Source organism: Mandrillus leucophaeus, unplaced genomic scaffold (assembly GCF_000951045.1).
Source record: "Mandrillus leucophaeus isolate KB7577 unplaced genomic scaffold, Mleu.le_1.0 Scaffold124, whole genome shotgun sequence".
NCBI classification, from domain to species: Eukaryota; Metazoa; Chordata; class Mammalia; order Primates; family Cercopithecidae; genus Mandrillus; species Mandrillus leucophaeus.
In genome coordinates, this window is record NW_012100765.1 from 1,898,422 (window position 1) to 1,914,539 (window position 16,118).

Sequence of the window (16,118 nt, forward strand, 5' to 3'; positions counted from 1 at the left end):
CCTCGGATGTCCTCTGGCTGTTGGAGCCTGTTGTGCTCCAGTCTACACGGCAGAAGGAATCAATCACCCCAAGGAATCAATTAATCCCGGAGCACTGACGGGAGTGGTTGATAATTACCCCAGCTTCCTTGCCTTTCCCAGGGAAGCACTGTTAGGCACATGCTCTATACTGTTTTCCAGAGTTCCCCAGCGGTATTAAACTCCACTGGTATATACACTGGTATCTTTTTAAATAAAGTCACCACCTTGTTGCCTGTCCTCTCTTCCCTGTCTTACTTCCACATCACCCATTATTGTTTGCATAACAATAAATGCAATAAACTATTGAAATAAACTGGCATTCAAACTCTTGTCTCAGAATTTGTCCTTGGGAACAAAAACTAAGACAGGTATCTCAGACTTACCTTGTTCAAAACAATCCTGAACCCTCCTTTGCCCCTCTGTCTTTCTTCCGTTCCACACGTACCCACACCTGAACTCTTTCTTTCCCAGTTTTCCCCATCTTAGCTAATGGTCCTGGTAGTTCTCCAGTTGGGCAGGCCACAAACCTGGGAGTCATCTTTAGTTCTCTTTCCCTCTCGTAGCCTACATTCAACCTATCGGCAAGTCCTATTGGCTCTATCTCCCAAGATAAATCCTGAGTTCAGCCACTCCTCATCAGCTTCTCCGCTGTAACCCTCAACAAAGTTACTGAAACCTCATACCCCGACTGCTACAACTGTGCCTTGCTGTCTCCCTGCTGTACACTCACCCCTATGGCCCACGCACACCCAGCAGCCAGGGCAATCTTTGAAAGTATAAATAAATCCTGTTACTCCTCTGCTTAAAATTCTCAAAAAACTCCCCATTGCTACTAGAACAAATACTGAACTCATGGACAATCAGCTCCTGCCTTCTCTTCACTCCCTATCTTTTATGACATTCCTGTTGATAGATTTGGGTTTTTTTCCCCCATTGCATGCACATGCCAAGCTAACTCTTCTTGTAGCATTGGGGTTTAGAAAATGATACCCCAGGCCAGGTGCAGTAGCTCATGCTTGTAATCCCAACACTTTGGGAGGCTGAGGTGGGAGGATTGCTTGAGCCTGGGAATTTGAAGCTGCAGTGAGTTGTTCTGGGGCCACTGCACTGTAGCCTGGGCAACAGAGCAAGACCCTCTTTCTAAATGCAAAAAAAATGAAAAAATAGATACCCCAAAATATGTCAAATATGCCGCTTTGGACTTCAAACTGAGTGCATCTGGGAAGCAGCAAATATGGTGGGGAGAGGAGATTCTCCCTAAAGTTCCCCTATCTACCTAAATGCCAGATCCTCCAGAAGATATCCAATTATTGGGAATTCCTTCCCCAGATATCTCATCAACCGAATGTCTTTGCAGGAAGAAAGACTAGAGTAGACTCCATACCCAGAGCCCACGCTATTGCCTATTATTCAAGCCCATTCATCTCCCCTAAAAATCATTTGCTCTTCCTCTAAAATTGCCTATATCCTCCCTTCCCTCTCCCCTATGAAGAAGATATTTAAACGTCAGCCACCTGGCCCTTCTTTGAATTTCATACGTTGTGTGGCTTATGTGCACTTGCAGGTTAATAAATTTGTATGCCTTTTCTCCTGTTCATCTGTCTAAAGTCAAGTCTATTTCAGAGAGCAAACCTTCAGATGGAAAGTTCCTTTTGCTCCAACACAGGACTTTTGTGTTTGCTGTTTCCTCTACCTGGAATAATCTTCCTTTATATGTTTGTGTTTCATTGCTACGGTTGCTATATCACAATGCTGAGATTCCTCTGCAGAAATGAAGAACAACAAGTTGCTCCCAGATGCTCAAAGTGTTGCCAGCAGATAGCCTTCAGCTGTGAGCCGTCTTCTGGCATTGCCTCTGCCAAAGACAGATGCCCCTCCCAAGGTCATACTTCCTTTTTGGAGGAGCCACCATCCAATGACTGATTATATCATGGGCATGTGCCTGTCCCCTTGCCCCAACTCAGGGAAACTCTAAAAGACTATCTCAGCTCCAGAGCCCCTGTGGGGTTGGCTGAGGCCTTCATGGCTCAACTTCTCCCTCTTCCCAATGCCACTTCCTTCCTTTCCATTCCATGGGTGTTAATCCCACAAGCACTCCTTGAGAACCTCCTGTGTGCTAATCTCCATTCCAGAGTCTGTTTCCTAAGGATCCCAACTGGTGATATTAATCATTGAAGGATCAGCCCCATGTCAATCCCTCAGAAAGTGCTGACCACCCAATCTAACGTTGTATCCCATGGCTGAATGAAGACAAACACTCATGAAAACGTTATAGGACAGGATGAGACTGAAGTCACCATCTGAGAAGGGGTGCAGAGCACTAAGTGCAGTAGGAGACCACGAAAGGCAGACATCAGGGAGGTCAAAGGGCTCAGGGAAGCTTCCTGGAAGGGCTTGGGCTTCCCATGGTCCTGGTGGATTCTGAGTTGACATGTTAAGGTTCTGGCCACCCTGCCCTCCTCTGGCTGGATGTCTAAAAACTAAAGGGGCATGATTTCAATCCTCCCCTTCAAGGGGGCATGGATAGACACTTGGACAGCACTGTCCTCAGACTGTTCCACTAATCAGTGACCACTATCTTTTGATGGACAGTGATATGTGACTTCACATCTTTTACTTGCTTGTTGGGGGAATCAATAATAAGAAATGTATGAAAGACATTTTTTGTGTATTTTGGAATCAAAGTGCTACAATAATGCAAGCAAAGCCATTTTCTGCATGGGTGAAAAACCAGCTGCTTGTGCCCTGGGGTATTGGCAGGAAGGCAGTCTAAGAAATGTTGCATGGAGAAGGGCTCTCTGAGCATCCCGCGGGCGGAGCCATGAGGACTTTGTAGAAAGGTTGCTCTCAAATTCGATTACTCTTCAGATGCAGCACACTTCCGGCCACTTTTCTATGCCCTTAATTGGTGTGTACCATCCTGAGAAATGCGAGTTCATTTCAGCAACAGCCTGAGCAAAATACTTTTTAAAAGGGCACACCGGCCGGGCGTGGTGGCTCATGCCTGTAATCCCAGCACTTCGGGAGGCTGAGGCGGGCAGATCATAAGGTCAGGAGATAGAGACTATCCTGGATAACACTGTGAAACCCTGTCTCTACTAGAAATACAAAAAATTAGCCAGGCATTGTGGCACACGCTTGTAATCCCAGCTACTCGGGAAGCTGAGGCAGGAGAATCGCTTGAACCTGGGAGGCGGAGGTTGCAATGAGCCGAGATCACGCCACTGCACTCCAGCCTGGGCGACAGAGCGAGACTCTGCTCTAAAAAAAAAAAAAAAAAAAAAAAAAACGCACACCAGATTGTCTGTAACACAAGGGGATGGATGCCCCATCTTCCATGATGAGATTATTATGCATTGCATGCCTGTATCAAAACATCTATGCACCCCATAAACATATACACCTACTATGTACCTGCAAAAATTAAAAATAAAAATATATTTTAAAAAAGCATACCAGCTGGGCACAGTGGCTCATGCCTGTAATCCCAACACTTTGGGAGGCTGAAGCAGGTGGATCACTTGAGGTCAGGAGTTTGAGACCAGCCTGGACAGCATGGCGAAATCCCATCTCCACTAAAAATACAAAAAATTAGCCAGGCATGGCGGCACATGCCTGTAAACCCAGCTACTTGGGAGGCTGAGGCAGGAGAACCCGGGAGGCAGAGGTTGCAGTGAGCCGAGATTGTGCCATTGCACTCCAGCCTGGGCGAGAGATAGTGCCATTGCACTCCAGCCTGGGCGGCAGAGTGAGACTTTGTCTCAAAAAAAACGGCACGCCAACTGTGGGAGGACATCACATCATGCAATCCTAGCCTAAAGATAAATGATGAGTGAATTGATATTATCAGCCACTGATTCGTATAATAATCAACTAATGAAAAGTATTTGTTGGATACCCAAGTGTCCAAAATAGGTGAGTGACAGTATTGTTCTCCTCTATTACCACTAACAATTGAATAAATATTGATGATTCGCGGATTATCTGATTCATTTACGTGCGCACTTACTAAGTAATGGTGTCTCCTGTTGCAGAGGGTTCATCTCCATAGTCTGGCGTGGAATATGCTGAGAATGCACAGGAACCCACTCTAGATTTTAACTTGTGTCCCACAGGCCCCACCCAACCTCACGGCCCTGACACCATATGACCCTTAGATACAAGAACTGGGCTCAAAAGAGTCTTAGGTGGAAAATGAAAATGCACTGTTGCACAAAGGAATGCTCACAGGGCATCTTAGGGCATTCCCACAGGCACTCAGTAGGGCTAGGTTGCACAACGTGCTTAGCTAAGCCTGGAAATTTGCTTTTGCCAGGCAAAAGAAGCGCCATTCCAACTGCCCTCGCAGCTTCGGCAGGAGGGGAGCCTCCTTACCACCCTGCCGCAGCCCACAAAGCACTCAGCTCTAAAGTGTTTCCAAGCTGTTGCTGGCAGAGCTGCCCACCTGGACCCAAAAGCCAAGGAACACATTATCTCCCACATGTCCTAAAGCAAATGAATGACTAATAATGGGGCTGGGTTTTCGATCTCGAAGTGCTTTCTCCAGCACTCTGAGCCCTACCACAGTGTGAGAATATTGCAAGGCACTAAGAACTTTATTTTTCCTAATAAGATTTCCTTTCCACAAATTAAACTACTCAGCAGCGGTTGTTTTGACAGAGATTCAGTCCAGAATGCTGCTGAGGTATTTATACTATGCTCTGCTTAACAAGAGGGCAAGAGGCACCCTGAAGTCTCTCTTCTCAGACGTCACTGACCTAGCCCAGAACTTAAACCCGAACCAGGTAGATGTCCAGGGAACACAGGGTGGAGAGGAGGAAGAGGAGGTCGTTTTTACAGCCTTGTAATGACAGGGCACTCTCTGCTGAGGCTCAAGGCCAAATGACATAACATTTTCATTCAACAGAGATAGTGAAATGAAGCAGATATTTCCAAATGATGTGTTAAAATAAATATTATCTTGGGAAGACCTGGTTTTATACATGGAAGGGAGAATGCAAATGCATAGTGAACCCTTTACATCCTGGGATTTGAAAAATTCAAATATTTCGATACTCAGATATATGTTAATATACCATGTCCCCTGGCCCAGCTGCAGTGTCTGCAAAGTCTCTGTTCCAACTCTCAGAACTCCCAGCTGTGAAAGCTTTGGACCATGTTTGGTCACTTTGGTAGCTTCTGTTCGGTGTTTCTGCCTCCTAGGGGAGTGATGGAGAAAGGTTGTCATCTGAAGGCACTCTTACAGTTTGCAGAAACACGTAAGGAACTGTTGTGTGGAAGAGGTACCAGGTCTGATTTGAATTGTTTAGAAGACAGAGTCTCTTTTCTCGCTTAGTAATATACCTGATGGATGAGATCCTAGTGATGGTGTTGACATAGCAGAGGGAAAAATGTGTCCATCAGAAGCGGGATGAGCTAATAGAGCACCTAAAGAAAGCAAGCATCGGGAGAAGTGTGGATACCCTGCCAGTCTGAACCCAGCACCACCCCAGAGGTGTGCCCTTCCATCAAGCATCCGGGTGTGCCACTGGGCAGCAACTTCTCTGTTGTGGAGATAAACATGTTTAGTGAATAGATCTGATGCCATTAAGCACTCAATGCCCATAGCTCATTTGCTTTCAGTTTTACTTTGCCTGTGGGGGACCATGCACTCTTCATCATGACTTGAGTATTTTTAGATATATGTCATTTTATTTGTCATCATGAATTATGAGTTACCACGGAAGTTTACCATCAGTCTCCATAGGCTTGGCTAATTATCAGGACTCCGCTAAGAACTGGGTCTTACGCTGCCAAGAAAACCAGGGATTGAAGATTTCCATGCTGAAGACTCTAACCTGGACCATGGGGAATTCATCATGATGATGTTGTGAAGTACTTTTGCATGTCAGCAAGCAAAATTGTCTCACAACACTCCTGCATTGTTGAGCCTCAAGTAAACATCATCTCTGCACCTTAAAGATGGGGAAACTGAGGCAGTGAGCTGTTAGTAACTTGCCCCAGTAATACCCTACTAAGTGCTGGATCCAGGATTCAGGCAGGGGACAGTTGACTCCAAAGTCCAGCTTTTGCACTGTAACAGGCTTACCCTTGTAGCTCTGCCGTGGGAAGCTGTTACTTTCTCCTCTAACCTGGCCTTACTCATCTTTCTACTCCTATACGTAGCACACTGTCCAACAGAGAGTGGGCCCTCAAATGTTTTGAATAAATGAACAATGAATGACGTGTCTGTGTTCTGGCTTCACAGCTTCCCAGCATTTGACCCATCCTCAAAGTGGTGTTTAAGGAATCTAATGAACTTGGGCTTGTGTGCATGCTTTTATAAGTGCTGAAATATTATCTAACTATAAGTATTAAAGTGATTCAACCCTGATATATGTATCCTTACTGCTGTATCCAAGAGCACAGAGGTTTTCTTTTGTTCCAGATGCTGTGATAAGTTCCTTCTGTCTTTCAGCTCTCCTCAGTTTCAGGAGGTGGATGACTTTCTTAGCTGCATTATAAAGATGGGGCAGCTGAAATTCAGAGACGTCAAAGAACCTGCCCAAGACACATAGCTAGTAAGGGAAGGGATGGGATTTGAACTTAGGTAGTTAACCGTTACACTATACTCCCTCCCACAGCTAATGGTCTTTCCTATGCTAAATGGTCTAATGGCTAAATGATCTTTCCTATGCTGTCAGGAAGAAAAAAGATTTAAAACAAATAATAAAATGATGAGACATCAGATCTAGAAGTGATTATCTGGCCTGATCCTCTTCATTGAAGAAGTGATGAGACTGATGTGCCCCAAGAAAACAGATGTGACCTTGAAATGTAGGAACGTGGTTGTGAGTTTGGTCTGTGGAAAGTCGTCTTTCTGCTGTCACATGACTTGAAAGGTGGAGCAGATTCTCTCCTTCTCTGATAGGATCTCAGGGACAGGCAGGTCATCTCAGAGAACACTCCAATTCCAACGTGTGGGGCAGGTCTATTGCTTTAGATTCTCACTCTCCGTGTTTCTAATCCCTTAATACCAATGTTGTCTTTTTTTTTTTTTTTTAAGTAATTTCAACTTATTTTAGATTCGGGGGTGCATGTGCAGGTTTGTTACATGGGTACATTGCATGATGCTGAAGTTTGGGGTACGATTGATCCCATTGCCCAGGTAGTGAGCATAGAATCTAATAGTTTTTCAACCTTTGTCCCCACCCCTTTCTTTCCTCCCTCTAGTAGTCTCCAGAGTCTATTGTTCCCATAATTACGTCCATGTGTACTCAATGTTTGCCTCCCACTTATAAGTGAGAACATGCAGTATTTGGTTTTCTTGTTTGTTTGTTTGTTTTTGAGACAGAGCCTCACTCTGTCACCCAGGTGGAGTGCAGTGGCACAATCTCGGCTCACTGCAACCTCCACCTCCCAGGTTCGAGCGATTCTCCTGCCTCAGCCTCCCCAGTATCTGGGATTACAGCCGCGTGCCACCACGCCTGGCTAATTTTTGTATTTTTAGTAGAGATGGATTTTCACCATGTCGGCCAAGCTAGTCTCAAACTCCTGACCTCAAGGGATCTGCCCGCCTTGGCCTCCCACAGTGCTGGGATTACAGGCGCAAGCCACCATGCCCAGCCTGGTTTTCTTTTTCTACATTAATTCTCTTAGGACAATGTCCTTCAGCTGTATGCATGTTGCTTCAAAGAACATGATTTTGTTCTTTTTATGGCTGCATAGTATTCCATGTTGTATATGTACCACATTTTCTTTATTCAATCTACCGTTGATGGGCAGCCAAAGGTGATTCTTAAGTAAATATGGAGGTAGAGGTATGGGAGGCTGTCTCTGCTCAAATCGGTACATCTAAGCATGAATTGGCTTGTTAGATTAGCTAGAGCACCCTTATAGGAAATCCCTTTACACTAGTAGTAAATGAGGGAAGAAAAATGATGGAGGGGAGGGTGCGGAAGGGAAGTCCTCAAGTGCAACGCTTGGCTGGGCAAGGCTTTTACTGTGAGGTTGTAAGAAAACTGGGCATGGGAAAGAACAGGGAGGAGCTGGATATTGATGGACTGCAAAGTAGGAAGGAAGTTGGAAAGGGGGGTGAAGAAGTAAAAAAGGTCAATGATTCTCTCTTTAACCCATGTCCAGCCCACCGAACAGTTTCCCCAACACCATTTCAGGGTTCTAGTAGAGACAGGCTCTCTGCCCTGTCCTACATCCAGCCAATGCCCTTTTTTACCTGGAAACCTTGCTCAGTTGGCAGGAAGCCTCCCCAGGTATGCAAGAGTACAATCCTCTGGGGCTCATTTTTCTTAAGGTAATGGAACGGTAGAGGTGAAAAAGAGCATTCTCTTCCCCTGGCAACTTTAGTGCACAGAATTCCTGCAAGGTTCTCAGAACTGAAGATTAGCTTTCCTACAATCATGAGAGAGAATCTGGTGCAAGGACAGAGTTTCTAGTATTTTCCACCTAGTATGTACATCACCCAGCATGTATTTTAGTAGTGATTTTTTCCCTTTTGCATATTATATAACAAATGTCCTAAATTTTATATAAATTAAAATTTATGCAATTATATACTGTGACACAAATATAAGCCCTTTATGAGAAATCAAGCAATGTAAAAGATGGAATTAAAAAGTATAGTTCTACTTCTTCCATTCTGCTCAGTCTTTGAAGGTTAACCGCTTAGCATTTTAAGATGTATTCTTATCAGCCTCTTAATATGTGTTTACATTTAACTAAATCTATCTGTCCATCACCTGTATTTCTTTTTTTTTTTAATTTTTATTTTTTTGAGGTGGAGTCTCACTCTGCTGCCCAGGTTAGAATACAGTGGCGTGATCTCAGCTCACTGCAACCTCCACCTCCCAGGTTCAAGTGATTCTCGTGCCTCAGCCTCCTGAGTTGCTGGGATTACAGGTACACACCACCACGCCTGGCTAATTTTTGTATTTTTAGTAGAGATGGGGTATTGCCATGTTGGCCAGACTGGTCTGGAGCTCCTGACTTCAAATGATCCACTGGCCTCAGCCTCTCAAAGTGCTAGGATTATAGGCGTGAGTCACTGCGTCCCGCCTGTATTTCTTATATAATTTTAGTGTTCTGATTTTTTCATTCTTTTTTTGATAAACCAGATAGACTATAAACATTGCTTTGCAACCTGCTTTTTTAAAAAAACTGTGTCCTGAAAATCTTTGCATATCAGTACATTTGCCATTTCCATGTTCTTTATAACTGTTGGATAGTATTCTGTAGCATAGATATAATTTATTATTATTATTATTATTATTTGAGACAGAGTCTCACTCTGTCACCTAGGCTGCAGTGCAGTGGCACAATCTTGGCTCATTGCAACCTCTGCCTCCCAGGTTCAAGTGATTCTTGTACCTCAGCCTCCCAAGTAGCTGGAACTACAGGCATGTGCCACCATGCCCAGCTAATTTTTGTGTTTTTAGTAGAGATAGGGTTTTGTCATGTTGGGCAGGCTGTTCTCAAACTTCTGGCCTCAAGCAATTCACCCGCTTCGGCCTCCCAAAGTGCTGGGATTACAAGCATGAGCCACCGTGCACAACCTGGACATTATTTGCTAAATCAGTTTTCTACTGTGAGACATGTTTGTTGCCCCAGCTTTTTCGTTTTTGCAAACTGTGCCAGAATGAACATCCTTTTACATGCATCTTTGTGCACTGGCACAAGCGTGTTTGTAGGGAAAATTCATAGAAGTGAAATTGCTGGGTCACAAGGTAGGTGTATTTAAAACATTTACCGATACTGCCCAATTGTCCTCCAAAAAAGTCTGTTATAATTTATACATTTTCTGCATAGCTTGTTCAATATTGGATATTATGAATATCTTGCTAGTATGATGAGTAAAAATAGTACATGGTTTTGGCTAATTTGCATTTTCTGATTACTAGTGAGACTGAGCTTCTCTTCACATATGAATGGCCATTTGTATCCTTCTTTTCTGGATGAAGTCCTGAGGTTTTACAAAGAAGCAAAACATACCTCTCTGTATAAGATATTACTATAGACTGAATGCTTGCATTCCCTATAACTCATATGTTGAAGTCCTAACTGCCAAGGTAATGGTATTAGGAGATGAGGCCTTTGGGAGGTGATTAGGACATGAGGGTAAAGCCCTCATGAATGGGATTAGTGCCCTTATGAAAATGACCCCCGAGAGCTCTGTTACTCTCTTTCTTGCCATGTGAGGATCCAACAAGAAGTTGGCAGTCTGTAACTTGAAAAGTGGCCGCCACAAGAAACCAACTATGCTGGCACCTGGTTTTGGACTTCCCAGTCTCTAGTAAGAAATAATTTTCTGTTGTTTATAAGCCACACAGACTGTGGTACTTTGTTATAGCAGCCTGGACTAACCAAGACAGATACCCATATCTTCTAAAGCATGAATAAAAGGCAAAAAAGAGCTAAAGTTATTGATGGAGCTGGACTGTCATATGCATTTGGTAACTTATTATAGAAATTATATTCTGAAGGTTGCATGGCTACAGATAAATTCTAATTTGAACAGAGGATAAATTTGTAGAGAACACTTCCTTTAGGCAAATCTGATATAAAATATGAAAATCCAGACTTAGAGACAGATTTACTCAGGAAGTGATTATTCGCTTTACAAATGGTTTCACCATAGGGTTCCCTTATATAGTCAACTCTTCTGTGTGTATTTAAAAGAAAATGCCCTCTTATAAAAATGTGTTTGCACACACAGTGTTAAGAATACATCTGACACATAAAGAAATGTAGGTCTCCCAAAATATGTGCTATGCTGACAGGTGAAGCTATTCCTTTTTTAAAGATGTCTGTTGCGATGGGGAAGGGTACAGAGTGTATTTTCTCCACTTTTCTCTCCCTTTCGAAACAGTAAAGAAAATAGATAAAGAGAGGTGTTCTGCCCTCTGGTAGGCACAGGTTATTGCTGGGATCAGCATGGATGTAATCCAACCTGGTTCCCAAAAACCTGGCACTCACCTGCCCTCAAATTCTCCAGGAAGACAACTGGTAGGCCTGTGGCTTCTTTGATGTTCTTGGTGAGTGATGGCCAGCGCCTCTTCCAGCCATAGCTCACCACCAGAGCTGTCCTTGAGGGTCATGGTTATCCCTGAAATCTCATAAGAGGCATAATGTAGAAACATTGTGAACTTGAACTCCAGTCGCGTGACTTTCCTCTGAGGCCCACCTTGTTACCCACAGACAGATCCTTGTTTTCTACCTTCCTGAGCTCCTAAGAAATGTTCTACAAACCGCTTTGCTAATCTCCACCTTTTCCTGGGGGTAGTGGCCACTTTATCTTGGAACTCAAAGCCTCGAACACTGAACTAGTCACCAACACTGCTTCAGATGCTGCTATCTGGGTTAAACAGGATTCCCCATCACCAGAGGGAAGGTCCACAGGCAGGTTTTTATCCATTTTGTTTATACCCCACTTGCCTGAAAGTAAGTAGCTATGCCTCCCCAGGACCCAGAGGTATGACAACATCCAGGACTTTCCAGATCATGAAATAACATGTTTTCTCATTTAAGAGGGATAAATAGAATAGGCTCCCTCCTGATCTGAGTGTGTTGAAAATGTCCTTTTCTTTGCAAGTACTTCCATTACTTACAAAATGTTCACCAATCATATCATTTTGCCAACTTCGGTATTATAATAAAATCAATTTCAGGTAAAGCTAGTTGTCTCTCACTGTTCTTTGCATCAATATTCTCTGTATTTTTCTGAATGAATTTTAGGTTTATTGTATTAAGTTCAATAAAGTAAGCTATTAGAATTTTAACTGGAATAGTGTTAAAACTCTGACATGTAACTGGAGAGAATTATCATGTTTACTGTATTTCCCTCTCCTTTAAGGAACATGGTGTTTTGCTCCAGTTGCATTACGTCAGTTCCCAAGCATTTTATATTTTTGCCTGCTTTTAAAAACATCATAGTATTTTAATTATATTTTCTCTTTTTTGGTATGGAACTGAAATTTGGAGATAGCTCTCATAACCAGACATTTTATTGAACTTTTAGTCTTTACTAACTTTTGTGTTTACTTCTTTGGGTTTATTATAAACACATTTTTGCCATTTGAAAACCATCTTTTTATTTCTTTTTTTAGAGTTTTAAACCCTCAAGGCACATCTTACCAGGTTCTGTGGCTTTAACAACCAGCCATATGCAGAAGAAAACATGAAGGCTTGTGTTAGGAAGCAATTGTCTAAGATAGTGGGATCCTGGAGGAAAAGTGACTCACAAGTCAAAGGAAGGAAGACTTTCAAGGTGACAGGATTCATCCAGGATTTCTTTTTTTTTTTTTTTTTTTTCTTTTTTTGAGACGGAGTCTCGCTCTGTCGCCTAGGCGGGAGTGCAGTGGCCGAATCTCAGCTCACTGCAAGCTCCGCCTCCCGGGTTCACGCCATTCTCCTGCCTCAGCCTCCTGAGTAGCTGGGACTACAGGCGCCCGCCACCTCGCCCGGCTAGTTTTTTTGTACTTTTTTAGTAGAGACGGGGTTTCACCATGTTCGCCAGGATGGTCTCGATCTCCTGACCTCGTGATCCGCCCGTCTCGGCCTCCCAAAGTGCTGGGATTACAGGCGTGAGCCACCGCGCCCGGCCGTCCAGGATTTCTTCTTGTCAGAATCTCCCTTAAAGAAATAATTTAAAATTTGATGTGTAAGAGTGTTCAGAGTATTACTTACCTAAGCCAGCACTTGGAAACAATCTAAGTGTACTACAGTTAGGAAACTGATAAATAAATTATGGCACTCCATGTAATGAAGTAGTATGTGAGCATTAAAAAATAACATTTGCAGCTGGGCATGATGGCTCATGCCTGTAATCCCAGCATTTTGGGAGGTTGAGGCAGGAGGATTGCTTGAGTCCAGGAGTTCAGCACCAGTCTGGGCAACATAGCAAGACCTTCTCTCTATTAAAAATTTAAATAACTAATTGAGCATGGTGACATGCACCTATAGTTTCAGCTACTCAGGAGGCTGAAGTGGAGAAAACACTTGAGCCCAGGAGTTCAAAGCTGTGGTGAGTCATGCTGGTGCCACTGCACTCCAGTCTGGGTGGCACAGCAAGACCCTATCTCAAAATGATAATAATAATAATGACAGCGTTTGCAAGGGATATTTGATCACTTAAGAAAACAATCATTGATTGTTTATTTTAAAAGCAAGACATGAACTGAATATCATCTAAACTTGAAATCTAAGTACATGAACACAGAAGAAAGAATGCAAAGACGTTACTTGTGGTTATTTCTAGATTGTGACAGTATGAGTCATTTTCTTCCTTGTATTTTCTTTATTTTTAATTCTCTACAGTAAGCATGTAGTACTTTGTGATAAAAAGAACACCTGCTGTGGCCTGAATGTTTGTACCATCTGCCCCTCATTCACATGTTGCAGCCTAATTCCCAGTGTGACGGGATTAGGAGCTGGAGCCTTCGGTCGTAAGAGCAGTCTTCTGATGACATTAGTGCCCTTATAAAGAAGAGACTAGAGAGATGATCTTTCTCTGAAATATGTGAGGATGCAAACCTGGAGGTAAGCTCAAATTAAACGCCGAATCTGCTGGCACCCTGATCTTGGGCTTCTCAACCTCCAGTACTGTGAGAAATAGATATTTGCTGTTACGTCCGCCATGGTATGCTACTTTTGTTATACAGCCCAAGACGACTAGGATAGACATCATAATATTTAAAAAAAATACAAAAAGAAAAACGGGGAGAAGGAGGGAGAGGTTGGGCTAAGTAGCAAAGAGAAAATCCAAATAGGATTTGACTATCAGAGTTAAGCCACCAGGGCCCGGGTGCTCCAGGTGAGCTCAGCCTTTCAGCCATCCCTGGCAAGGCAGCAGACGCACAGGATGAGGTATCTTGGGCTCTCCAGACCAGTTCATCCAGAAGTTACTAAATGACCTCTGTGGCTGACATGTAGAATGGACAAATCACCCAGTCACACTCAGCCTGAATTTCTGATACATATAATTGGGAAATAAAATGAAAGGTTGCTTTGGAAGTCAGTATATTTTGGGTTAGCTTTCTAGGCAGCCATAGATAACTGGAACAGTGGGGTATGGCTATTTTTGCATGAGCTGCTCTTCATTTGCATAGAGAAGTAACTGGGCATCCTTGCTTGGTTAATTTCCTTGTGGCACCCATAAAAATCATGGGAAACCTCTGGGAAGTGCATGAGCTCCCAGACTGGGGAATTCCAGTAAGAAAAATTCTATTTTTCACAGTCCTCAGTCTTTTATGTCACTCCTTAAAGAATTATTCCAGGAAAATTTGCTTGTCTTTCTTCCTCATCAACTATCTGCTAGCTGCTTTAATTACTTTAATTGAACTTAGATACGAAGCAAAGGTAATTGGATGAGGGAGTGAAGGTGCTCTAAGGAGGAAGGGGCCCTATGAAAATGCTGCATGCTGGCCCGACAGGAGAGTGACAACTCATCAGGATGGGGGTTTGGGTTCTGAAACGAGCATTTTCATTGTTCTTACTGTAGAGACCACATGTCTGGGCTGGTTTTAATCCCCCTAAAGGAATTCTCGTCTAAGGTGGAGGTGCAGTCCCAGTTCCTGAGCTGTTAGAGCTCGGATTGTCCCCAGGGATCCTTTAATCCTACCTACCTCATTTCACAAAAGAGGAAACTGAGCTCTCATATGTGTGGGGGACCGGGGGAGGGAAGAGGACAGATTCTGAATCATAGTTTGTAACTGGCAGAGAAGTGGCAGAAAACCCAGTCCCTGACATACCCTTGTATCATGTCAGTATAAGATGAGAAATGTGAGAAGAGGAACAAAAAATCTTAATTGTTAGCACGTAATCAGCAGGTTCATTCACCTGCCAGTTTGTTAACTTCCTATCCCCGCAATAAGTGCTGGAAATTTCTCCCTCATGAGAAAGGATAATAGGTAGTGACGTATTTGACAAGCGTCAGCAGGTCCTGGGGTTAGCCACATCTACGCTGAGTGGAGCTAAGCAACCGGGGAAGATGCAAGAATTCAGGGCAAGTGGGAAAGAGGCCAGTGGCCTCCCACCCTGGAGAGCCAAGGCAGGTGGAGGGCCCACCCCTGCAGCTGCCTGGCCCTGGACCCCAGGACGCCTTACTTTAAGCCTTTTGGAACGGCTAGGAGGACATTGTGTTTGCTGGGAATGTGCTCTCTGAAAAATCTTTCACTGGGTACACGCCTTTTGTCAGCCATATGCTGTTTTCTCTTTTTAGCTTCTGAATATGGATGTGTGGCTCTCTTTGTGTGATTAACAAAGTTACATAAGGACAGATTCAATAGGTAATATTTACAATCAGGCTAATTTTCTTAACGACACTGTTGCAAGAATTCTCTTTTTGAAACTCTATTCTCCCAGGTATTTATCTTACAGCTTGTGGTGCATTTTGAGTTTTGTTCATCTTAATTCAATTACTAAGACAAGATAAAAATTAGCAACACTTTACCCTCCTTCTGGTCTTCAGGTTCTCTATGAAATTTTAGATTGAGGGGAAAAGGGAGTTAAATTTGTATCTACCAATTATCTCTAAGGGGCATAAATGTATTCAAGATGTTCAATTATGCCCCCAATTGATCTCTAAGGTGATTCATATACACTATTCTTAAAAAGTAAATGATTCTGAGCTAATATAATAATTTCAAACAAAAATAAAATGCTGGCTGGGCGCAGAGGCTCACATCTGTAATCCCAACACTTTGAGAGGCTGAGGCAGGTGGATCACCTGAGGTCAGGAGTTTGAGACCAGCCTGGCCAACATGGCGAAAGTCCATCTCTACTAAAAATACAAAAATTAGCCAGGCACAGTGGTGCATGCCTGTAATCCCAGCTACTCAGGAGGCTGAGGCAGGGAGAATTGCTTGAACCTAGGAGAGGAGGTTGCAGTGAGCCAAAATCGCACCACTGCACTCCAGCTTGTGCGACAGAGTGAGACTCTGTCTCAAAAAAAGAAAAATAAAAATAAAAAATAAAATGAAATGTTTCTGGTCCCAAAGCTAGATGGAGCTACCTCATTCCCCCATGCTGTATATATGGTAAAAATAATGTTTGTTCTGTTTGTTCAAACCTTGCATTGATTTTGTAGCATAGGCATTTTGTTTTAT